Source organism: Corvus brachyrhynchos, unplaced genomic scaffold, assembly GCF_000691975.1.
Source record: "Corvus brachyrhynchos isolate BGI_N302 unplaced genomic scaffold, ASM69197v1 scaffold202, whole genome shotgun sequence".
NCBI classification, from domain to species: Eukaryota; Metazoa; Chordata; class Aves; order Passeriformes; family Corvidae; genus Corvus; species Corvus brachyrhynchos.
In genome coordinates, this window is record NW_008238132.1 from 2,941,310 (window position 1) to 2,951,110 (window position 9,801).

At 38.4% G+C, this 9,801-nt stretch overlaps 1 long non-coding RNA gene across 1 annotated transcript; it reads right to left on the reverse strand.

Annotated features, from left to right (window-relative positions):
- Nucleotides 1-205: 205 nt before the first annotated feature.
- LOC108446609 lies at nucleotides 206-7,109 on the reverse strand. The gene is made up of 3 exons (XR_001861870.1): nucleotides 6,978-7,109; nucleotides 2,663-2,815; nucleotides 206-2,067 (listed from the first exon to the last, which is right to left on the reverse strand). It is a non-coding gene; the product is annotated as an uncharacterized LOC108446609 (long non-coding RNA).
- Nucleotides 7,110-9,801: the final 2,692 nt, after the last annotated feature.

Consider the following 9,801-nt stretch of genomic DNA (forward strand, 5'->3'; position numbering starts at 1 on the left):
CTTCTGCTGAGCTAGTAGGGTCTGCTCTGACCCTTGGACCTGCCTGCAAGCAGAGGGTATTGTTCAATCAAAAGGGGATTACCTTCAGTCGGCCATACCATTGTTTTCCAGTTGTTCAGTAACTAAGACTTGGTATTTCAAAAGTGGCTTTCATTTCAATGTCGCCTGTAGTTTTCATATTCCCAAAATCTTTTGTCAGGCAATCATATTTATAAAGCTTTCCTGTTTCATCTTCCCCAACACAACAGTAAAGCATCTATAATAAATTTCTAAAATATTACTCTAATTCAGTCTTCTTGTAGATTCTTTACTACAAAAAACCTACAGGAGCCTGTAATATTTAGTGCTAATTGGGGGTGGGGAGGTGTAAAAATTATGCAGAAACATTAAATGCTTTCACTAAGCTACGAAACCTCTATGATATAGCTCACAGTAGTACCTCAAAAAAATTACTCCCTTATATGCTGGTTACTATTCACATATACTAATGTACCTACACTTGTGGGATACTGAAAATTAGAAAAATTATTGAAAAAAATCCTGAAATGCCACAGATGTCCCAGTTTTAGTGCACCAGAGCCACAAAGCATTTAACAAGGGAAAAAATTCCCACCAACCAAAGAAATCCATAACAAAGCAAACAAACAAAACAACTCACCAAGGAGTGAAACTAAAATAAAGCAGAGTGCTGGATACACTGTCATGTAACCCTTCTACCCAGTTCTTACTTCCCCTCACACTCTATTTCTCCCCTGAAACTTTGTTCCACGTTACAGCTTGATCCCCGAAAACTTACTTAAGGGGAAGTGATATCAACCTAGAATCAGCTTCTTGGAGCTGAGGCATAACCCCAAAAAGACATACTGGGGCACATTAATAGATGGGTGAATATACTGTACACGCAGGATGGAAAAGAAATCATAGTATCTTTAATGCTAATCAGTAGGCCTTAATTGGAAACAGATCTCACCGATAGGAGCTGTGTCCTGTTGAGATCACAAATATGGCTGCCAAAGCCATCTATGAGTACATCATCTGACCCAGAAGTTCATCACATTTTGAATAATAAATTTGGTATATTAAAAAAAAATTCTTTGTGGTATATATTCAATGAATTAAAATTGTCTGATAATCATCACCTAGTAGGAATGATTTTAGTGAGATTTCACCATGATCTCTTCTTGCCTCCACACCAGTCAATATTGTTATCAATGATCTGGAAGAAAATATCATTAATGGTAAGGTCTATAGATTACACAAAACCAGTAAAGTGGTATATTGGGATAAGGACAGGTCAATTCGACAGAACAATCAAGTTCACTTAGCAAGATGAGACCATCTGAGCATCATGCTTTCTAAAACAATTACATTTAAGGACAAGCATCTTTGGAAATGGAATTTAGGTCAGAGTTGAAGGAAGGAATGTTTTTTTGAAAAAGTGCTGCTTTCGAAGTGATAGATAGGCAGTGTTTCCAGCATGACCTCCTGGTATGACAGAATACATAAAAAGTCAAGATGTAGTTATATTCAGAAATAAAAAGTAATACTGAGAGGAGGTACAAACTATTTATTCCACTGTATATAACCAACAACAATAATAATTATAATAGTATAGCAAAAAAAATTTATAAAAACTTTCTTGTCTGCAAAAGAGGATGTTTATAAATTGGAAATGTTCAGTGAAAATATAAAAGAGTTACCTAAGACCTGGAAAATCTCACTTTTTCTAGGAGCCTAGTGCTGAGTCCTGTTAATGTACATGGGAAACATTATGAGTTGGTTTGATCACTGTGTATGTCAGGGAAAAACTTCTGGCTAGCAAACAATGATAAAACATCTTCCACTGGTGAGAAATTAATCTAGACAAATTTAGAGTAGTAATAAATGATTTTTAACAGATAAAGCTATCAATTGGTAATTTATTTTGCAGCATGTTGGAACCTCTGTTACTTGAAGGCCGTACCTTTCGTAAAATATATTCTTCTCTCCACCCAAACTCGTAGATGCAGGAAAAAGTATTTACAGAAGAGATGCTCACACAAGTCTGTACCTCAGTGATCGAAGATGCTGTTATAGATGAAAAAAATAAAAAAAGAGGGAGGAAAGATGCATGCAATGAACCAAGAGGAAAGTACTTCCCGTGAAATATAAAATAAGATTACCTCACTGATGCTGATGATGCACCCTAGGATAACCATTTAAACATTTCTCGACTTTTTGCACCTCAGCGTTCATCTTTGCAGTTCTAAACAAGGCTAGTAGCAGAGGAAATAGTTTTAAGCACAACCTGGCCACAGAAGGAGGGAAGGGGACACATGTGTTGGAAAATGGATTGCTGTACAGTTTTGGACAAGCTTTGCTGTTGTTGAGGCACTGAGAAAATTAATGTCCAACCTGTGGTAAAGGACCTTCAGCCAGCAGTGCAAGTGAAAAGCAAGTGACACAGGTCAGAGCACAAGGGGAAAGAATCACGTGCAGGACTGAGTCTACACAGGGTTGATATAGGGTTGGATAAACATTTTGCACAGGAAGTGCAGCATTGTCACTTCCAAGCACTTCATCCAAAACACATTGAGCTCAGCCAAGCGAGAGAAAATATGCATAGGTATTGAAGGGATCCCCATAAGAGGTGGCCCCCTACAAGATGTGTAGCAATGCCCACCTGTAATAGGTGAGCAGCTTCTGATGATTGGGTCTTCTCAATCAACAGGCAGTCATCAAGTAAAAGTGGCACCATCACAAAGAGACAAGTCAGAGGCTTGTGTATCTGATGCATCTCTCAACTTCCATGTTGTTGCAGTGTTTCTGGTTACAACTTGTGAAAAAATGTAAATACTTTCATATTCCACAGAGAGATTAAATCATCATTTTATTGTGGGAATGTTATCTTGTTTCCTTTTATTTCCTAAATCAGAGTATCATGCCCAGATATAGGCAATCTAATGATCTCTAAAGTTTTATTTTTCTGTTATTATCTCCAAATCAAGAAGATTTGGACTATCCACATAATAGTCTACAAGAATATTTCAATTGGATTATCTTTGATGATATTTACTAACGTACCTAATGTGGGTCAAAAGCTCATAATAACAAAACAACCTGACTCCAAATCATACTCCAGACAGCAGAACCCTGCACACTGCAGGCTGCACCATGGATTTGCAAGCACTTTCCCTGAAAGCATGTATCAGCCAAACCATGTTTTCAGCAGCTGCTAATTAGCACCATTCCAGACTGGACTGCATTATGAGTCAGTACCACAGAACAACTCAGGACAGCCTGTTTGTGTGACAGAAATGTGTTCTCAATAGAAGTGCATATTCTGCCTGATGAAAGTTTTCTAAGTATTTGAGCATCAGTGTACCCATGGCAAATAAAGCCAGGTGAAGCTCTGTCCTGTTTATAGCTGCAATATATAAAGGTCAGGGAGGAAAAGTCTTAGAGAAACCAGTTTGCTCATAACTGGACAAATACTTCTCAAAGCAGGTGTTTTAGACAGACAATAAAACTCTCTGAGCATGACCCCATCTCTCAATGCAATAATACTTTTGAGAGCACTGTTCCAACTCCTGACTTAGTATATACTGAGGCAGCTGGTACATGCTACCTTACTAGAGTGTGTAAAGCTTTTCAAACCTGCTAATGACTATTAGTGTCATAACACGGAGAGAAAGAACTTTCTTTTAGATACTCATATAAATATGTCTTTATTTTTAGGACCAAGAAAAAGAGCTTTCATTAACAGCACCCTCCTGGAGGTTTTCAGCACAGTCAGAGTACATGCTCAGCACCCAGAAAGGGAGTATCTTCCATGACTGTGAGCCTGCAACTCAACTTCACAGATCTCCCAGCAGAAAAATATCTAATACATGTTTTCTCTTTGTGCTGTGTAAATGCACACTCACCCTTTCACTCCATTTTGCTGTGTTCAACTTTTATTTCAGAGACACATAAAGGCCATCACTGGTAAGAGTTTTTATAAAGGAGTAAGAGAAAATATCCTTGATTCGTCACATAATTTCTATATATGACTACTGAGGATTTCTAGGTGGTCTCTCTTTTTAGCAAAAACCTGCCTTGAGTATCTCACTGGTATCTCTGGTAACACAATGTGAAAAACAGTGTCTGCCTCTATAACACAATAAAAGTGACCTATAGCTCAGTCTGTTTCTGCTAGCTGAAGGTTATTTTGCTTTGACATATCCTTGCAGTGTCCTCTGCTTTAATTAATAATGTTGCTGCCATGTATTATGAAAATCACTCTTTTGCACATACTGGTATCTTTCCAAATTAGGCATTTTAAAGTTTAAGCCTTAAGAAATGCATAGACTATTTTCAATCAAAAGTCCAATCTATTTGCATGCACAAGAGCTGAAAGATTTTTCTTGCAAGTGGTTGTACTCTTAGGCTTTTATTATTTCTGCTTGAGCAGAAAGCAATAAATATGTCTTGAGACAAGGGAGAAAGTTAATAAAAAACTGTCCTTTCCTCTTTGTGCTAGACCCTGTTTTAAAACCAGCTTGTCTTTCATGAACAAATTAATTGGATTAGCTCTGCTTCAGCCACAAAGGACAACACTCTGTGTCACAAGCATATTTGTATAATGAACCATCACTGCACGGGTATAGTAGGGGACTGATCCTGAAATTGTATTCAAACAAGTACTATTACTAGCATTAATATTACAATTCAGTTTGTGGGATGCAAATAAGAAGAGACACAAATTTTAAAAAGTCCCTGCACGAGTGAACGAGTGATTGAAATGAAAAAAAACCTGTAGGGTGAATGAGGGTATAGAAGGGATGCTTATCCTACATAAGCCAGCTAGTCAGAGGGAAGGTCCTCACTGTCAAAAGATATTAAAATGGTGTCCCTAGAGATATTGTCAATGAAAATTTTACTCTGGTTTGAGAAGATGTCAACAAAAGGAATAAGACTTTATAAAAAATTGTGACTACTTTCCCAAGGTAGAAATCAGACTGTATTTTTGAAAAATAAGTATTTACTATTTTGAAAAGGAAAAAAAAGCCATCTTTTTATCCTACTCCCCTTTATCATGTTAATAAAATTTTAAGCTGAAATTATTATACAATTAGTTTTTACCCAACATTGTTAATTTTTTTTTAATGTAGATGGTTTTACCCATCTCGGAATGGTATGTGCTCCAACCTCTATCCTTTACAGCTTTCATTGATCCTCATTCATGTTTCACAAAAATAATTTTGGGGGGTTTCTGAGTGTTTTGGAAATAGCTCAGAATGGGTCTCTGACTGCTACTGTAACAAATAAATTAATAAGAAATAGAATTGTCATGAAGGAACCTAACCTATGAAATTGAAACAGCTGTAGTTTATACAGAAAAAGGAATTTCTCCTTTAAAATTAAAGTGATCTTTTGTTTCTGTTGCTGGCTATTCTAGGGCTGGCTATTGATACTGAAACACATATACAAATGAGTACTTTCCAGGGTATTATTTTTATGTAATGTTCTATATGGACCATTTATCACAGAACCTTATTTGATGGTTTGCTTAAATGTTCAATAATAATAACGCTCAATAAGAAACAATTGGAATTTGTTCTTAATTGAGTTCCTAGTAAAATTTTTTAAAGAGGACTGACTTGTCCCTTAGTGGTCAATGAAAAATTGCCTGTGAATTAGACCACAAGGACAAATGTCCTCTCCTAAATATATAGAACATCTAGTCATGGCAGACACCCTGTTGTTTGAAAAGTTGATTTCACGGTGTTATTGCTATCAATTACTGCTATTTTACCTTCTTCCATTACACAAGGGCAGCAGCTTAAAATAAAACCATAATTTCTCATTCTGGGTGTTGTACAAACATCCACCAAGAACTAATGAGGGTCCCAAGAAACTTCCAGAGGCAGATTAAGGAGGAGCATTTATCACTAGTCAGCACATCCTGAAGTTATAGCTTTGCAGCTGCTGCTAGGTGGGAGGGAGGTTGTTACACCTACACCTGCCCTGAATAACTATTCACACAGGGCACCATGTATGATGGAGGGTACTGTATTGTAGGCTTTTGTATCCAAAGGAACAGCTCCAGAGATGTCTCGAGCTGGGCCTAGAAGATTGGGCATTCTTTAAAGAGTCCTTCTATCTAGTCACAAATATGTGGCTTGCAAAGACTCTTTCTTTCTTCTTCCTTCTTTCTATATTGTTTGTGAACAAAGTATGGGTGATGAATTTCTAGCATCTGCATATACCCACTTGTAGAAACTAGATACACCTTTCAGTTATGAGAGGCATAAATCCTTATTAACTATTAACTACTGTTATAGGTAGCATAGAATTATTCAAGCAATAAAATAGTTTATTTTTTCCCTTGGTTAGCTGTAAATGAGCCTAGAGGGAACCCAGGAGTTCTAAGTTAAGCTCATTTCATACCTGTAGCAATAGCTTTAAAACCTAATCCTGGATATGTTTATACATTTTTAATAGGACCCCAATTTTACATACTTTATCCTCCAGTGGCTTCTGCTGCTGCAGAATTCTGGAGAACAGTTTTTTACTGTTAGGCTTAGCAGGTTCAATGCTTGATTATCTTTCCTCCAGTTCAATATCTTCCCTTTTCCCTTTGTTATACACCAACAAGGGGACTATATGCAGGTTCTCTGTGGAGGATGCCTTGTACGTGAACATGCAAGCAATGTGGAATCGATCTAAGCTGAATCCAGTATTCAGGGAATTTAATTGAATTATTGAAATTCAGGGTTGAACCCCGGGGACATTGATCCTGTATTGTCAGCTTCAAATCTAAGGTGCACTGGCCGCTTGATAATGTGTTCATATGATTTGCAGTAGAAGGGACGGTGAATCAAAGCAGTGACAGTATCGCTAACTGACAGAAAACAGAGGAACTAATGCTGAATACATTTTAAAATAAATCAATATAGACTGGCCTGACTGAACAATTCTGGCAATGTGTTGTGCTGGCATGGCTGCTGACTTACCAGTTTAAGAGTAGGCTCAGGATTCATGGTAGCTGGAAAGCTGGAGAGGCCTGTTGCTGCAGCAATGCATTTAACTTCAAGACAGAGAATATTTGCTCATCTGTTTTCCTTGCCAGAAGCTAGAAACTATTGCTGCAGCTGCCAAGTGAAACAAAGCAGGATTAAAAGAGAAATTAAATTATAAAATAATACTTACAAAAAAGAAACAAAAATCCAAAGAAATGGCTTTCATTTATACTGATATAAGTGTAAGTGCTTTGCTTATTTTCCTCAGATATTAAAAAGATCATTGAGAATTTGAGGCTCAGGTCAACTAAAAAAATAAAAAAAAAGAGAGAAAGGAGTTTAAAAACATTAATGCAAAATAATGCTCAGCCTTTACCATCTCTACTGAGACCTAAGTCCCATCCTTCCTCAAGTGCAGCTGCTGGAAAAAGGAGACAAAGCAGAGACAGCTGCAGGACTATTCTGCCCCACTGCATGTTGTTTCTACGATCACTCTCTCTCACCAATTCACCTGCTTCATTCAATTTATCATTGTCTGTTTCCCTTGAAATGGGACCTGAGAACACTTGTCTGAGCTGGATTGCACAGCTGTTGCTTTAGCTGCTGCAAGAGGATGGCAGCTTTACAACCTTTCTGCAGCCTTATTCCCTTTGGGGGGAATAGGCAATAGACAGTCCTTTCTTCTATCACCAGGATGTTCTGAAGCCCTGAGCCATCCTTCCTTCCTTCCTTCCTTCCTTCCTTCCTTCCTTCCTTCGAATTCCTTCCTTCCTTCCGAACTCCTTCCTTCCTTCCTTCCTTCCGAATTCCTTCCGAATTCCTTCCGAATTCCTTCCTTCCCTCCCTTCCTTTCTCCTTCCTTCCTTCCCTCCCTTCCTGTCTCCTTCCTTCCTTCCTTCCCTCCCTCCCTCCCTCCCTTCCTTCCTCCCTTCCTCCCAAAAAAAACTCCTTTCCTCAGTATAGCCAGAGTATGTCAGTGGCAATATGAACAATTCCAGGTCTTCAGGGCTGATTCCTCCAAGGGACCCAATGCTCTCTATCCCTGTGGAGTCAAGGGGCTCTATGGGGCTGATGCCATCGTCTGTGTATTTCTCTGTAATCAGACTACTCATGGGCATTAGTGCCGTGCTGTATGTACAGGACCCCTGACTCCCATGGGAGCCAAGGTCATCCAGCAGTGCACTGGATCAATGCCTTACAAAACTGCAGTGTGTATTTATCTACCTAAAGCCAAGGTTTTGAGGAATAGGGTTAAGTCAAGAAGACAAAAGTAGGTGCTTGGCACCTTTCACCCTCCGAATGTTTTTGAATGGGAGCAGGCTGCTGAAATGTGGACTTAGTGAGCACCATTCAGAATTCCTATAAAATTTACTGATTAGTTGGCTATGATATTAAGGTACCCATTCCTTATAGCTTAATTCTAAAATACAGAGTGTACAACACACACTGGAATTAGTCTCATTACCTCTGGGAGACCCTAAAAAATCTAAACTTCTTTTTCAACAACCTTAAAATAAAAGAAATAATATTAATTATTTCCAAATTTAATAACTAAATCAGGTATCACCTATCTGGTAACCCACCCACGCCTCTTTTTCTTACTCCACCTAGAAACACATTATCTTGACATCTGCAGTCTAAATTACAGGTAACAGGCAACATCGGACCCACACTCTCAAAGCAGGACAGTTGCTGGAGTTCAGCCTTGCAGAGGTTTTTGTATGGGGAATCTCAGCTCAACTCCAAAAGCTGCATGGCAATGCTTCTTTCTCCCCAGCATTTGATGTTCACTTCTCACTTAATCAAAGGAATATGTGGATGCTGTAGCCAAAGACAAAGGGAAAATTACTCTAAAGCCAGAAGAAATCCTTGTCTCTGAGGTCTTCATGTTGTAAACCTCAAGCCAAAAGCCAAGTAGTTACACTCTCTACATTTTGACATCTCACCATGTAATCTGGGTCATAATATCAGGTCAGAGTCCCTCTCTCCACACCCTGAAACTTCCCATCATGCAGATCCCCCCTTCACCCATGAATCTAGAAGATGTAAAAACTCCACTATTATTTTGCAGCATGAATTGTTCTGTATTTTTTGAGATATTGGGGTTGTCACTCCTTTCCAAGCAACACTACAAGCAAGAGGGTATTTTAAAATCCACTTACTTCAAAACGTATTCCCAAACAATTTTCAATTTTCATCCTTTCTTGGTTGTTTGTTTGTCTGCTTCATTCTACCTTATTCATATTTTACTTCTGTGAATTCAAAATAATAAATTAATTTATTAGAAAAATGACACTGTAAAGGGCTGACATAACAGAAGACAGAAGAAGAGATGCTGAAAAAGGTTTAAAATAAATAATCAGTGCTGTGTCAGGGGACACTACCTTCAGTCCTGGCAAAGCATTTGCTATGTTGAAATGATTAATGTTATGCCAATTTAAAAACAGGCAGGAGTTTTGGCAGCAAGAATGCAGAAAAGCCAACTAAGTGGTAAAACATTTAGTTTTCAGAACTCACAGGGCATGTCTATACTAGTGTATGAAATGAGTCAAGCTGTCTTTCCTCTGGCCATGAGGGGAAGTGACAACTCAAAGTCGGCATCCCTGCAGCTAAGCTCTCTTCCTGCAAATGGAACGGCTCATCTGTCCTCTGCACTCAGGGCCGCTCCAGATCATACCCACACCCATGTTCATCATGAAGGAATGTGTCAGGGAACATATTAACTATGAAGCCAGGTCCAGGAGATTGAAACAGGATTTTGTGCCTTTCCTTCAGCTCATGGGAACTTCATAGCCTCTTTTTCTGACCCAGGAAAATG